General features: G+C 36.0%; 1 protein-coding gene across 1 annotated transcript in view; it reads left to right on the forward strand.

Annotated features, from left to right (window-relative positions):
- Positions 1–15,887, forward strand: part of GALNT13 (polypeptide N-acetylgalactosaminyltransferase 13) — a 558,341-nt gene that overhangs the window by 367,838 nt on the left and 174,616 nt on the right. The gene's annotated exons all lie outside the window — the stretch shown is intronic.

A 15,887-nucleotide genomic window follows, 5' to 3' on the forward strand; every position in this document is an offset into this window, starting at 1 on the left:
AAATTATGGAATCCAGAGAGATCAACAGGTATTAAGTGCATACAAAAGATAAAAAAAGGACAAAAATTATAGAAAAATAGTAATGTGTAAAGTATACATTATATTTCCATTAATATCTTAATGTATAAAGCAGGGGTGAGTGATACATTTTTACAGGATTTATTCAGAATTACACAGTGGAAATAAGTTTTGTTGGAAGATCAGCAGAGAAATATTTGCTTTGTCTTTTTGGATTATACCGTCAAATGAAAATAAATGTACATGAAAAGGATATAAGCCATTAACATCTGATCATTGAAAATGTTATTCTTTAACAAATACAAAGATATTTCAAACAGAATATTCTTGTCTCTATCAATAAAACGGTTCTACATGTCTTTTTAATGAGTTTCAATACATTATAAAACCAACAATCTTATTAGGGACCAATATCTAAAATGTCACCTTTGAGAAAGACGTTCCATTTCAGTGGCTTTCCGATTCTTCTCTGTCCCTGTGCGTGTGAACAGACAGATACGCCATACTCGTGTCACCCTTAAAAATCTTTATGCTCTTTCTGATCCTTCCGCTCCTTCTAATGCGAAGGACTGTGATTTAGCTGTCAGAATTTATGGCGATATAAAGAGCTTTATGAAGAATGTTAATGCTCTCAGAATTATTGCACAGAAAAGTTTGACATTCTCTTGAGGCCAGATTTTACCAGAGAAGTGTGCTTAATCAAATAAAATGGCACCTAAAATTAAAACAATTATCCTCCTGATTTACATTTGAAAAGTCCATGATAGCCTGATACACAAAAGTTGAAGTATCTTTTTGTATCTAAATATGTGCTGCCACCTATTAACTTTGAACTAAACACAGATTAAGATTCCATTTATCTTATGTGGAAATAGAAAGTTAAAGTAAACAATTTGTAAAAAAAAAAAAAAAATACTTCCAGTCCTCCATTTGGGAGGCTGAGGCAAGAGAATCGCTTAAGCCCAGGAGTTGGAGGTTGCTGTGAGCTGTGTGAGGCCACGGCACTCTACCGAGGGCCATAAAGTGAGACTCTGCCTCTAAAAAAAAATACTTCCAGTCTTAAAATTTTAAGAATCATTTACATAGATTGGATTTGAATAATGAGATAAAGCTGTCATTAAAGTTGAGTGAAATTTACAAATAAGCTTAATTCAGGGAATTTACTTGTTAATTTTAAAATATTTGTCTACGGTTTGGCATGCACTGTCCCTAGTGTCATGGAGTTTATTCTTGAGGGAGACCACAGACAATAAATGAGCTAACAGGAATGTTAAATGTTAATTTCAGATAAAGGCATGTGCCTAGAAAAAAAGTAAAATTAGATAAAATGTTGTGAATGACAGATGTAAAGTGTGAAGGTTAGAGAACTACATTACCTAGAGCGGGCAGAGAGACCCTCTACAGGAACATTTGAGTGGATATCAAATGACAGGAGGAATCTAGTTATGAAAAGATTTGCAGGGGAGCATTCAACATAGAATCTGCAGGAAATGCAAAAGACTGCGTTGCCTGCAGCTACAAAACCATCTGAATAGTCCCATTCCAAGTCTATAGGTTCACAAATATCCTAAATATTTAGGAGGGTTAAGAAAGAATTCACTGCTGAGAATAATATTTTGGTTGATTGATTTATTCAGCAACCAGTTAATGGGCCCCTACTGTCAGAGCAGCATGAGGGTGGCTCCAGGTAGTCATCAAAAATAATTGAAAAGAGCAAGTAAATTTTTAGGAAGAAAAAGAAGGCTTTTTAACTATTATTGGCTTATACAGGAAGCTAACCCTGCCCTGGTGACTGCAAGCCTGTGGAAAGTGCAGTTTGGGGATTTTACATATAACTTGTTATCAAGGCAGCTGCTTTTATCCTACTGATAAAATGTCAGGGTTTTATGCAGCTGCCTAGGGTCTTGGATTCTTGGATGCTCTTGGTTGAAAATGACCAGACACCCCAATATAAGGCAAGCATGAAACAAAGTTTATAGAAAAAGAGAAAGATAGGTTTACAGAGTAAGAACATAACAGAGCAAGATACATTCCCTGCAGACAGCAATCAGGTCCCCAATGTCATGACAGAGAAAAGGCAAGGAGGCAAAGGTTATGGCTGGCAGTTCTCTTTTATACCGCGTGGGTCAGGCCTACCTCATGGATCAGAGATCACCTGGGAACCAGAGTCTTACTGTACACTCAGACCTACCATGAGTCTCTCTGAGAACGCATTGGGAACTGGCGAATGGACCACATAATTAGTCGTAAGGCTGTTCCTTCAAGACTCTGTTATACCTGTTGCTAGGCTAGAGAGTCTTCTACATCTTTTGCAGTTGGTGTTCTAAGTTCTGATTGGTACGCTGATAGGATAATCCCTCCTCCCCAGGTGTGAGCAATCACTAGGGACAAAATTAAGATTGTTTGGCACCAAGATGGAGGCCTGGGGAACCCATCTTTGTGCTCCTTCCCAGGGGAGTCCTTTCTATCAACACTTAGCACTACCGAGCACCAAGTAGAGCCACGCACCACACAATGAGGTTTTTGTCAATTATACACCATACGTATGATATAACCACACATATCATCCCACAAGATTATCATACTGTATTTTTACGGTAACTTTTATATGCTCAGATATACAAATATTTACCATTGTGTTACAATTGCCTGCAGGGATGTCCAACCTCTTTTCTTTTCCGCCACACATTGAAAGTATTAAGAGCTGTCTTGAGCCCCACGTCAAATACACAAACACTAAAGAAAGCTGATGAATAAAAGAAAAGGTTCACGCATACTTTTCATTCTATCTTACACCATAAATAAGCAAAACAGTCCTCAAATAATCTGCATGCAGCCCAGGGGGTGCAGGCAAGACAGCATTCAGTATAGGAACATGCTTTACACTTTGTAGCCTAGAAGCAATAGGGCAGCCTAGGTGGGTAGTGAGCTAGAACATCTAGGTTTGTGTAAGTCACTCTATAATATTTGCATAATGATGAAATCAACTAACAACACATTGGTCAGAATGTATCCCACTTATTCAGCAATGTGTGACTGTACTGTGCATATTACAAGAGATATAGAAATGAACAAACAGGTTATAACATGCTCTCTAGGAGGTTGTGTTTTCATGAGGACTCATATTTGAACATTACACATTATTTTATAAATATCGGATTCCAGCATGAATGAATTAAATATATAAGGAGATTTTCCCCATTAATTTGGTTTTCATATTGAGTGCATTTTGTGACATTTTTATTCAAATTTCCTCTGGCACAGCAAGCCGGTACCAATTTACTTTCATTTTACCCGTCACTCAGTGTAATCACACACCTAAACCTGCACTAGACCCTGTGGAGGGAATGCACACAATGTGTGGCTCTCATCCTTACGCAGTGTGGTGTATGTGAGATAAAAAGCACATGATAGCATAATATGTTCCATGTCTCATTGTAAGGTGCCAATTCTAGTGCATTAAGTTCAAAGTGTCTGGTTTGACAACCTTGTTCTTGGTTCTTGGTATGCTCTTGGAGGAAGACTGACCAGACACACCAAAAGCAAAGTGAGCATGCAACACAGTTTATTAAGGAAGAGAGAGAGAGGTTTATGGAGCAAGAACAAGACATAGGTTTGCAGAGCAGGATACGTTTGCCACAGACGATAAAACAAGCACCGTGTTGCGACAAAAAAGACCTTGTTATGGTCTGGGGTCTTATTTTATACCCTCTGGATGGGGCCTTCTTTATGGTTCAGACATCACCATGGAACTACTTTGATGTACAGTTATACAACCTGAGTCTTCCTGTGCATCTAGACCTCCCAAGAGCCTCCCTAAAAGCCCATTTCTCATTGAACTGCAATGTAGTTTTAAGCTAAGGACACGATAATTAGCCTTAAGGTTGATCTAGGTCACTTTCCAGACCCTATTGTACCTGTGCTGTTTGGCTGTGGCTAGGGAGTCCTCTGCTTTCTTTTGCGGTTGGCATGCTAAGTTCTGATTGGTAGGGCTTGCTCTCCTCCCCCAGGTGTGGGCAATTATTCAGGGTGGGCACAAAGTCCAGGTGCCCATCCTTTGTCCCCCAGGAAACCCAGAGGTCCTAACTATCTCCCTAACAAAATGAGGGGAAAATGTGGTCTGGGACAGTCAGGGAATAATTTATTAATAAAAAAATCAAGTGTCTAGTGTTGTGGAGGGAAGCAGAAAAGCAGGGGCTAGAAATCTGTGAGCTCTCACTTTACAATCTATACCTCTATGCTTTTTGCTTTGTGCTATGAACCACACATAAGTTGATAAGAGTATCTTATTCCTTCATGAATGAAGCACCACTAAACTATTACATATGCATTTTGCAGAGCTAGGATTTAAATAACAGAATTAATGAAGTATCCATTAAAAAGTCAAGAAATTGAACCTACTATTTTCTATATATCTACATTTGATCCTGAAAGATTTTTTAGGACAAAACTCCCAAACTGTTGTTTCTATATACGTGCATTCAGTTAGGAAACCTAGTGTACCTTGCTAACCAAAATTAATGCTTCAATATCAAATCCATGTACTTTTTATTAAAGAGACAAATTTAAATCTCTATGGTAACTACTGCAATAAATGCGCAACATCTTAAGCTATGATTATATTGTCATACTTAATGATGTCTATCTTAAGGACATGACTACCAATCGTTTCACTGTTGTTCTAGTCAACCAGAAATGTAGTTAAAAAAGGAAACCAATTATGAGATTTATTTAAATAAGGCTGAGCAATTTCAGCAATAACAGATTCTGGAAACTAGGAATGTCTATTGGAGAGTGTGAGATAATGTGGAGGGGAGACTTTATTTTTTCAACTGTTCAAAAAATGAGTGTGTTACGTACTGATGAAAATGAGTAATTCGTATTATGGAAAAATTCGGTGTAGATTTGCAATACATTTTTAAAATTACTCTTAAAATTATATCTAACGAGGGCGCCGGCCCCATATACCGAGGGTGGCGGGCTCGGACCCGGCCCCGGCCAAACTGCAACCAAAAAATAGCCGGGCGTTGTTGCCAGCGCCTGTAGTCCCAGCTACTCGGGAGGCTGAGGCAAGAGAATCGCTTAGGCCCAGGAGTTGGAGGTTGCTGTGAGCTGTGTGAGGCCACCGCACTCTACCCGAGGGCCATAAAGTGAGACTCTGTCTCTACAAAAAAAAAGAAAAAAGAAAAAATCCTAGAAATGTTTTATAATTATCAAACTAACCACTTGTTTATGTTAAAATACGCCAAATTTGGAATAAAAATTTTGGTGTAGGGCAGCGCCTGTGGCTCAGTGAGTAGGGCACCGGCCCCATATACCGAGGGTGGCAGGTTCAAACCCGGCCCCGGCCAAACTGCAACAAAAAAATAGCCAGGCATTGTGGCTGGTGCCTGTAATCCCAGCTGCTCCGGAGGCTGAGGCAAGAGAATCACGTAAGCCCAAGAGCTGGAGATTGCTGTGAGTCCTGTGACGCCATGGCATTCTACCAAGGGTGGTAAAGTGAGACTCTGTCTCTACAAAAAAAAAGAAAGAAATTTTGGTGTAGAATCCTAGGCACTTCTCTACTGTCACCATGGTGGGACTTCATGCCGAAATTTTTCCCCATGCTTTTTTCTATTTTCAAAGCTTTGGCTACATTTTTTCAGTTACTTTCTTGCTTCATAGCCTAACAATATGAAATCACTATACTGAAGTTTTCTTTATTTTCATTGGTTAACCAAATTCTATATTTATAATTTGAAACTCTGGATTTTCACTGGTTAATCAATGTTATAGTCTATATTTTTAATATGACCAACCAAAGTTCTTTGAGTTTTAGAAATTATCATAACTTACAGAATTCCTACACTGAGAATAGAATTTATAATAAACTGAGAGTAAAGTGTCACACTAATTTTTGTAAAGAGACATTTGAATATTAATTAGACCTAATGGCAGACCAGTGCCCCTTGATCCTTCCTCTGGCTCTGCAAAAGAAGAGTCTAGGAACTGCAATCTTTCTCTTCATATTTTGGAAATAAAATTGAAATTCTTCACTCTTTAAGGTCATAGAAAGTTAAAAATGTAACCTAAGAAGTTGGAAATATGTTGCAGAGTCAAGGAAAAGTATAAGGAAGGTGACAGATTTCAAAGTTAGCTTTATAGAATATATAATTGGGCGTATGAGAATTGATAAGTTTGCCAAGAAACGAAACAGGGAAAGCAAAAGAGCAAGACATGTCCTTAGGAAGCACTGACATTTGGGGGTGGGAAAAAGAATAAAAAGTGAATGTTAAGTTGAAACTGTCAGAGAAGAACAAATATAATGTCACAAAACTTAGAGAGTTATGGTGATTGTCAACAGTGTCAAATGCTGCAGAAAAGCTAGGAAGTAAGAACAATGTAAGTTCACAAAAAGCTTCATGAGCGGTTTCATATGATAGATCCCAGACACTGGAATAGAAGAGATGTGAAGATAATTGGATTGTGAAAAGATGCAGAAGAAAAACTTTTAAAGAGGTATACCAGCAAATAAAATAGTGCAGTAACTTCAAGGGTAAATACGATCAAAGTAATTATTTTATATTGTCTGTTCTTTTATTTTACCATAGGAAGTAAAATAAATTATAAACTGATAGGAAGTATTAAGAATATGAGGTGGTATTTAAAAAGAAAGAGGAATGGATAATTGATGAGATAAATATCTGCAGGTGTTAGAAAAATATTATCAGATAATAAAGTACAGCTATGTAACACTTGTTAGCTTGCAATGCAGTTTCCTACTCATTATTTCACTGTATCCTTACCAGAACACCGTGAATGTGTTATTGTTATCATGTTAGTCTGTAGATGAATGTTTTGATCCTGAAATTATCATGTGGCTAGAAATTGGCAGGGGTGAACCCAGATGCAAGTCTCCCGCTCCATATTCTGAAACTAAGAGGTCAAGGTCCAGGTTTAACTTTAGAGGGCAGTGTTGACTCTCCTAAAATGGAAAAAAGAAACTAAGATTATTTGAGAGCTTTCAAGGTACAAATGAGTTGAAAGTCAGGTCAGCTCTTCTTAAGCTCAAGAAAAATGGAAAGCAAAGGATTATCTATAAGGAAAAAGATGGAATTGATAATGAGTCTTGATAAGAAGAGAAAATGTAGGCGTGATCACAGCTGCTTCAGCTTCAGCAAGCTTTTGAATGAACATTGGCATTCTCAATGGAACAGCTTTTAATTGTCCCAAGAACAACATACTGCAATTCTAGAGATGAGGAAATTATCTTTACTGTGCTTTAAGCACATATCTGGAGAAGTACACTTAGCACTCCATTTTCCTTGTTTGTGGTTGATAAATGAGCAAGTGATATGTTAAAGTGATATGCAATTTCGTGTCCTTTACTCTTCTTTTAAATTGCTACAGTGGCTACTATCGATTTATTTTTTTAAAAATCAAAAATCATCAAATGTGGAGTATTACTTCCCTTCACAGTAGGTTTTCTGGGTATTTTTTAAAAGCACTTGATGTGACATTAATATGCATTTTTTATGTGCTTCACATTTGACTCACTAAACCTGTTACAGCAGAAAGGTGCCTGTAAGGTTTCTGGAAGGGAATCATAGTTTTCTACTGATGATGTTAGACTTTTATGTATTTTTCCCTAGGGAAAGTATTTATCTCTAGGAAAGCTTATATCTTTCTATTTAAATGTCTCCTGTCTTTTGGAAGAAACAAAGTATCTTTAGCTGACATTAAAACCAGAGAGAGAACAAACTGGAGGATGAAACTACAGCTGGGATGAGGATCTCTTTCAACAGTCCCTTTCTTTCAGACATAAAAGACTGCACTTCTACTGTCACATGCAAACTAATGACTAGACTTTCATATGCCCAGTTCTAACATGCACAGCTGGACTGGCCTGTGAGCTTCCAGGAAGTCTTTTTTTAATTATTATTCTTTCTTGTGCCCCCGAGCCCAAAATGGTGCTTGACATAAAGTTAATGGTTAGTATATAATTGCTGAATAAATGCTAGCCAAGTTCTGAGAGGAAACACTGGAGAAAAGAGAAGTCATTCTCTGTCCCTAAATTTCTAATAATGCCTTACATTCGGAAAGCACTTGATCACTTCACAAGCTGTAGAGGAAATTTCACTTAAACTGAAATTCTGCAACTACAGTTAGGTGAGGTGAACAATTCCAGATAGAGAAACTGAATAATTGAAGGATCACTCTTTTTGAGCTACTAGGTTTTCTTCTGCACCCAGATTCTTTCTACACATTTTGACATCTGCGAAAGAGCAGGAGATGTCATGTGCTGCAGCTGGGTGCACAGGTGGCCTACTGATATTCAAAGGGGACCGTCTGGCATGAATTCTAGGGCGGCATCGTGCAGATGTCATGAAACTGCACTGTGGCTAGAAGCAGCAGATGTCGCTGAGAGCTCACAGGAGGTCAGATAATCAGACATGGGAGGACACTCATGTAAAATGCAAACTATCTGACCCACATACCATTTAATAAATCACAGACACTTTCCACCCAGTTTTCAAAGTCACGTATCTATGCAAGACTTATTTCTAGGGTTACTACAAACAGGAAAACACAAATTCCAATAATTCTTTCTTTGTCTTAATTTATATTGCCCTGAAATGCACTGAAAATACTTAGAAAACCTCCAGAATATATTATACTTTAAGATTATCAATAATTGAAAGATGAAAAAGTGTCATTATAACACATATTATTTCTTGTTTCCTTTTTCCCCAAGAGCTATCTTCTTAAAACAATCTGTGCTCACAAAAAAGCAATACTTTTGCTAGATACTAATTTTCTTAAGCAGAACCACTTTGCCCAAGATTTTCAGTATCCAGTAGGCTGCTTTGTGTTCTTGTTTCTTGCCTGCTACATTCAAGCAGTTCCTATAAACGGAGGATGGAAGATTTGCCGTAACAAAATCAGGACCATGTGTTGCTCTGTTGATCTAAAGCAGAATTGAGATATTTCTGAAATAGCAGAGGCCTCAATAAGATAGAATAATGACATGTAACAATTTTCCTGATCCCCCAAAATAGAGTAGCCATAAAGAGTGATAATTCTAAAGGTCAAAAAGCTTCAAGGCAAAGAAATCTGTTGAAAGGTGAAAGGTGACAGTAGAATTATATTATCAAATGTCGGAATGTGTGTATTGGGGGTGTCTCCACTGACTCCATCCATGACCACTGTTACTTCACCATACCTCTGATACTCATTGGTTTGTGGATGGGTTGCAGCAATTCCATTCCAAAGCAGTTCATCTCCTTCGGTTATATGCGCAGTATAAACATACCTCTCCATTCCTTTGCTCCAGTTTCTTCTCTACTATTTCTTCCCCTCCCCCAGTCATCCTGCTCTCACCCACCCACCCAAGAATCACTAAGTAGACCTTTGGAAAAGGAAAAATATAAACTGTGGTTGAGAGACATCCTTTAAAAAATCTACATAATGATTAATTATTAAGTCCTCTAGAAAGTGAGTAGATATAAAAAGGACTATCTTGAGTTTTACATTCTTGGGAAGTTCATTTCTAAATTGATATATAAAGTACTCAACAAGGGAAAAATCTGGAGAAATGGACATTTTAGAATCAAATTGGTGTGCATGACTTGGTATGGGTTCAACTCAGCAATGTGTACGTTTCATGACAATTTAAAAATAAAATCTTCAAATTACCCTAGTCTATGACTGTGTCATGAAAAATCCTTTTGAAGGAGAAAAGTGCTCTCCTGCTTTCTTTTATTTTTATACAATTTGACCTTTGTAAAAGAAAGGAAATCCCATATGTATGGTTTGCAAATATTTTCTCCTTGTCTGAGGATTCTCTCTCACCCTGTTGTTTCCTTTGTGGGTAGAAGCTTTGTAGCTTGATGCAATTCCATTTATGTATTTTGCTTTTGTTGCTTATATACGTAGTTTTCTAATCTTATCCAAGAAATTATACCGACCCAATGTGATAGAGCTTTTCCCCTATGATGTTTTCTTAGTAGTTTTATAGTTTCTGTTTTATGTTTAAATATTTTATCAAGTTTGAGCTGATTTTAGTATGTGTACATAGTGTAAGATCAGGATCTAGTTCATTTTTTTGCATGTGGATATCCAGTTTTCTTCACTTAAAGAAAAGACTATAACACTGTTCTTGATTGTGTGATCTCTGTTAATTAACTATTAATATTTATATTTATTTCTGGGCTTTTTATTGTGTTCTATTGGTTGACATGTTCATTTTTTATGCCAGTACTGTGCTGTTTTGATTATAATAGCTTTATAAAATATTTTGAAATTAGGGATTATGATATTTTTGCTTTGTTCTTTTTGCTCAAGATGTCCTTGGCTATTTGGAGCCTTTTAGCTTCAATATAAACTTCAATATTGTTTTTTCTATTTCTGTGAAAATGACATTGAAATTTTGATAATTATTGCATTGAATCTGTAGATAGCCTTTGGTAGTGTGGACATTTTAGCAATATTAATTCTTTTAATCCAATATTATAGAATATCTTGTTATTTACTTGTCTTCTTCAAATGTTTTTATCAGTGTTTTATAGTTTTCAATACTCAGATCTTTTACTTCCTATGTATTCTATTTGTTTTGATGCTATTGTAAAAGGGATTTTTTACACACTGACTTAGTGTGTAGAAATACTAGTGATTTTTCTGTCAATTTTGTAACCTGTAAATGTATCAGTTCTAACAGTTTTCTGAAGAAATTTGATACATGTAAAATCATGTCATCACAGAATAGATGATTTCACTTCTTCCTTTTTTATATGTGAATTTTTTATTTCTTATTCTTTTTTTTTTTTTTGGCCGGGGCTGGGTTTGAACCCGCCACCTCTGGCATATGGGACCGGCGCCCTACCTGCTGAGCCACAGGCGCCGCCCTTATTTCTTATTCTTGCCTAATTACTGTAGCTAGAACTTCCAGTACTGCGTTGAATACAAGTGGTGACAATGGGCATCCTTGCAGCTGAACTTAGAGGAATCAATGATTTCTATGGTACTTTAAAATATTTTCTGTCTCTTTGTTGAAGTTCTCAGTTTGTTCATACTTTGCTATCCTTACTTTGATGAGCATCTTTATGACTGTCCTTCTGAATTCTTTGTCAGGAGGGTTATGTATCTCCATTTCATGGTATCAGCTTCTGGAATTTTATTTTGTTCTTTTATTTGAGACATATTTCCCAAATTCTTCATTTTCCTTGACTCTCTGTGTTGGTTTCTGTGCATTAAGAAGACCAACTTCTTCCAACATTGTTAGACTGGTCTAGTGTAGTCTCTCCAAGAAGCCCAGACAAAGATGAATTCTAACTGCTTCTTACCTCTTTGTACTTGTCCAACTTTTGTTTTTAGTGGCCCTCCAAAATTAGGGAATGATACGTCATGCTAATGTCTTGAAAAAGGTGGAATAGAATCCAGTTCATTCATACCCAGCTAGAAAGGCTGGGGTGTTAAATATGTGTTCTAATTTTTTTCTTTTCTTATAAAAAAGCTGAGAGCTAGAGTTTATCCCCACACATTCTGTCACAAGAAGAAGGTCTGAGGTAGAGACTGGTACTCTTGATCAGACTGCTCACTTTGAACCTGGGGAGATAGCAGATGAATATTTGCAAGTTTAAAGGTCAATTTTTGTTTACTGGGGTCTAAAAGACTCAGGAGTGCAGAACCCTGTCAACTCCCAGAGATAGGTGGTTTAGCAGCCAGTCATATGTGCAAAGGGTATAAAAGTGTGGGTAGACCAATGCATGTAGAATCTACTGAAACGAGGAGTCTGCATATCTGGATTAACTGCTAGAGCATCCAAGGAAAAAAGTGAAGAGAATGCCCACTCTCCTGTTCAAACAAGCAGAAGTACCATACCCCTCTAGTGTTTAGTTATTACTGATGCAAGCGGAAGAGGAGTACCTGTTTTCCTTTCAAGAATGGAGGAAGAGGTCCCTTAGCCTCCTTTTAATGAGAAATTACAGAAATTTATTTCAGGATCTAGTCAGTAAAGAAGGCATAAGGAGTGCCCACTCTCCTATTCGAGCTAGGAAAAGTATAACAATATTCTTGCAGGGGAAAACTTCTGATTTGGAGTTATTGCAGAAGTAAGTTAATAAAGATGATTTTCTTTGCTATGAAGAGTTACTCACTTTGGGAAATCTGACAAACATAACATGGGGAACAGATATCTTCCACAACCTTTGAGAAAATGTTTGTGAAGTTGGATGAATTAGGTGACATCAGTGAGCACATGTATGGACAATCCACCTTCCATGATAGGAAAACCTGAAGGGCTCATTGCACAGACAAAATACAAGATCCAGATGATCTCATTTCTTTTCATATTTTGCTTCAATAAAATCTCTGTGCTAAAACTACTATTTTAAGTGACACTTTGTAACCAGTTTTAATTGTGTTAAATGTATTTATATAAATGGAACACAGCAACCTCAATTTTGTAACATGCTAAAGTTGAACAATGAGGTATCCAGTATGAATTTGCCATGTGCTGTATTATTCTGAAGTGTGGTGGCTATTGTAGGTTTAGGTGTTAACCAAATTTTATCTTTGTGGGAACAGATAGTTAAATTTTATGAAGACCATAATTAGCAATGTGAATTATTGAAAGAAAATTTCTACAGGAACGCAGTATCAGAAAGAAATAGAAACAACTTTTTTCAAAACACTTCAAAAGGTAACTTCAAATGAACATTTCCCAATTAGCCTGATTTTCAACCACTTATTGTTGAGAACCTACATTTTGCTACCTAACCCATATCAAGATGCCCTTAATTTCACAAGTGACTAATACCCATCTAAGAGGATCAAATGGAACTGTAGACCTCCACACTGCAAACAAATGTTCAAATGCGTTCTGCTCAAAAAAAGATACAACAAAGTTATTGAAAGGTTAACTAACTTTAAAATTAATAAACAGTTCTTAGTTTTTGAAATTAAGTACATCATAGTCAGACTTTTACAAAATAATATACATTTAAAATTATACTAATTACAGTTTCTTGAACATAACCTTATTTGATTACTGCTAAATTAATGTGGTCTTCCAACAAGAAAAGTTTCCCAACCCCTGATCTAGGAGTGTATATATACTGTGAGGCATAAAAAAAAAAAAAGCCAATTAGTTTCCAATCAGAAATCTACATTTTATTTTCTGAAATTATTTTACATTGTCTGAACAAACATTAAAAACTGACAAAACATGATAACTTATTCACATGAACAAATGATATCCTAATTAATTTGTATCATTGAGCATATCTGTTGTTTTCCAGGCTTTCAACAAATTAATATTTGTATATTATATATCTCCCAAATAAGTAAGATTTAAGTGTAAAATAAAGTAGCCAATTTTTAAAAAGACTATTCTGATTTCTCAGTACACAATAAATGATAGAAAGTGAAAGCAGAAAGACAAATTCTACTGCAACTGACAGACAGTAGATACTGGTGATAAGGACGAGAGTAATGGAAGTGGAGACCGAGAAATACGGTGTGATGGACTGAGTTGTATCACACAGAATTCATATGTTGAAATCCAAATGCCCAATATGATGATATTTGAAAATAGGGCCTCTAAGGATGTAATAGAAGATAAATGAGGTAATAAGGGGCTGTCCTTATTGGAAGAGAAAGAAGTACCAGAGCTCTCTCCCCACCGTATAAGGACACAGCAAGTTGGTGGCCATGTACATGTCAAGAAGAGTGCCCTTATCAGAAACTGACCATGCTGGCACCTTGATCTTGGACATTCCAGCCTCCATAACTGTGAGAACTCAATTTCTGTTGTTTAAGCATCCCAGTGTATGACGTTTTGCTATGGCAGGCTGAGCTGACTAAAGACAGATGGATATGTGGAGAATTGTTTAACAAATAGCTCTGTTAAACCAGGACTTATTAATGGATTGCATATGACTGATGAAATAAAAGGGGAAATCAGTGATGGTTTCTATTTTTATTTTATTTTACTTATTTTTCGGCTTGACTGTATCAGTGAGTGGTGGCGTCATTTATCAATAATTAAAAAAAAAAACAGTGAAAGAATTCAATTGACAGGATAAAGAGTCAAGAGTCTTATTGTGGGTATGTCTATTGGGATGTTTCAGAGACACACAAGAGGAGATATCAAGTAAATGGTCACCTACACAAGATTGGACCTCAGAGGAGAGGCCAGGACTAAAATATAAATATTGTAGTACATGTAGTACAGGATCCTAGAGATATTTAAAGTAATAGTAACAAATTATAGCACTGAGGGAATGGATAAAGAGAGATGAAAGTCAACATTTAAATAGAAATTGGGAATGAAAATGTATAAATAATGAAATAGTGGAAGAAAATCTGACACACCCTAGAAAGGAGTCTCTAAAAAGCATCCAGGGAGAAGTTTGCGATTGTCATCATAGCAGGTTTAGGGAAGCTGAAGAAATAAATAGTATTTCCCAGTGAGTAGAAAAATGAATGAGAGTAAAGGGAGGAGAATAGCATGTATCACTAAGATATTGTATGTTATTTTGTGGTGAAGGGAAACAAGAGATATGTTGGATGTGGATATGGAGTAAGTGAGGAATTTTTTTGTTGTGTTTTATAAAATTTTGTTAACTTGTTCTAGCTATTTGAAAGATTTAGATGATACTATACAAAGTTAGACATAATCTGATCATGAGTGGAATAACTGATGTTTCAGGAAAAATCAAGGGGAATGACCAAATTACTAACATCCTTTTAAAAAATATAGAAGGAATATGATCAAGACTGACATAGAAATAATTCATTTATCTTTGATAGCAAAGAATTAACTTTCTCCATTTTAAAGGAAGCAAAAATGGGTGTACTTACAAGAAAGTTTATATATTTATGCCAGATATATGACAAAGTTACCAATAAATTAAATACATCAATTATTTCAGAATGAGCTATCCTGTCTTTTGAGGGGTACAGTGAATTCCATTCTTTTTTTATATTGATTAATATTTCTTTTTTTCTTTTCTTTTTCTTTCTTTTTTTTTTTTTTTTTTTTTTGCAGTTTTGGCTGGGGCAGGACTTGAACCCAGTATATAGGGTTGGCGCCTTACTCCTTGAGCCACAGATGCCGCCCATTGATAAATATTTCAATGTTTGGAAAAAATGTATGGCTGACATTGTACTGTTTAAACGATTAGAAAATAAGAAATCATACATGACATGAACAAACAGTTGTTGATGAGTATAGCTTACTATTTGTCACCTTTCAGCTGAAAATAATTGTCTATTACTAATACCTAAGTCCAACAGAAGCTCATTGTTAGGCTGAATGTTGCATGAAGTATCAAGTGGGAAACTTTTTCTTTCAAATAAAGAAACTCTGTACAATCAGACCTATCAAATAAGAACAATATTAAATATAGTGAAAAATCATGTCTTTCAAATTCTGTACAGCAGTTACTAGTACTTCTTTACTGTGATAAAAACCTATAGCATTATGTAACAAATATACATAATAGTTGTGTAGTAACATATATAATATACACACACATACAGTGTTAACATAATCTATGGCTGTACAATGTCACTTTGTAGAATCAAATATTCTATGAATGCTTTACATAACACTTAGCCTCAACTGCATGAAAAATTCTAGGATATCAAAAAGTATATGGTATGTTTTCCAAGAGTTCACGGTTTTAAATGACCAATATTGAATGGAATAATTGCTTACAGTAGGGAATAGTCAGTTCTTCACTAAAGGCAGCTTTAAAATATAAGTCACACAATACTAAATCTCCCCGCAAAGATTCCTAGATGAAATGATCTTGAAGATGGGTTTTGAAAGAAGAGTAGGCGTGGAGCATATGTAAGGTATACCAGCAGGTTTTAATAATAATAAC

This window comes from Nycticebus coucang, chromosome 7, assembly GCF_027406575.1.
Source record: "Nycticebus coucang isolate mNycCou1 chromosome 7, mNycCou1.pri, whole genome shotgun sequence".
Taxonomy (NCBI): Eukaryota; Metazoa; Chordata; class Mammalia; order Primates; family Lorisidae; genus Nycticebus; species Nycticebus coucang.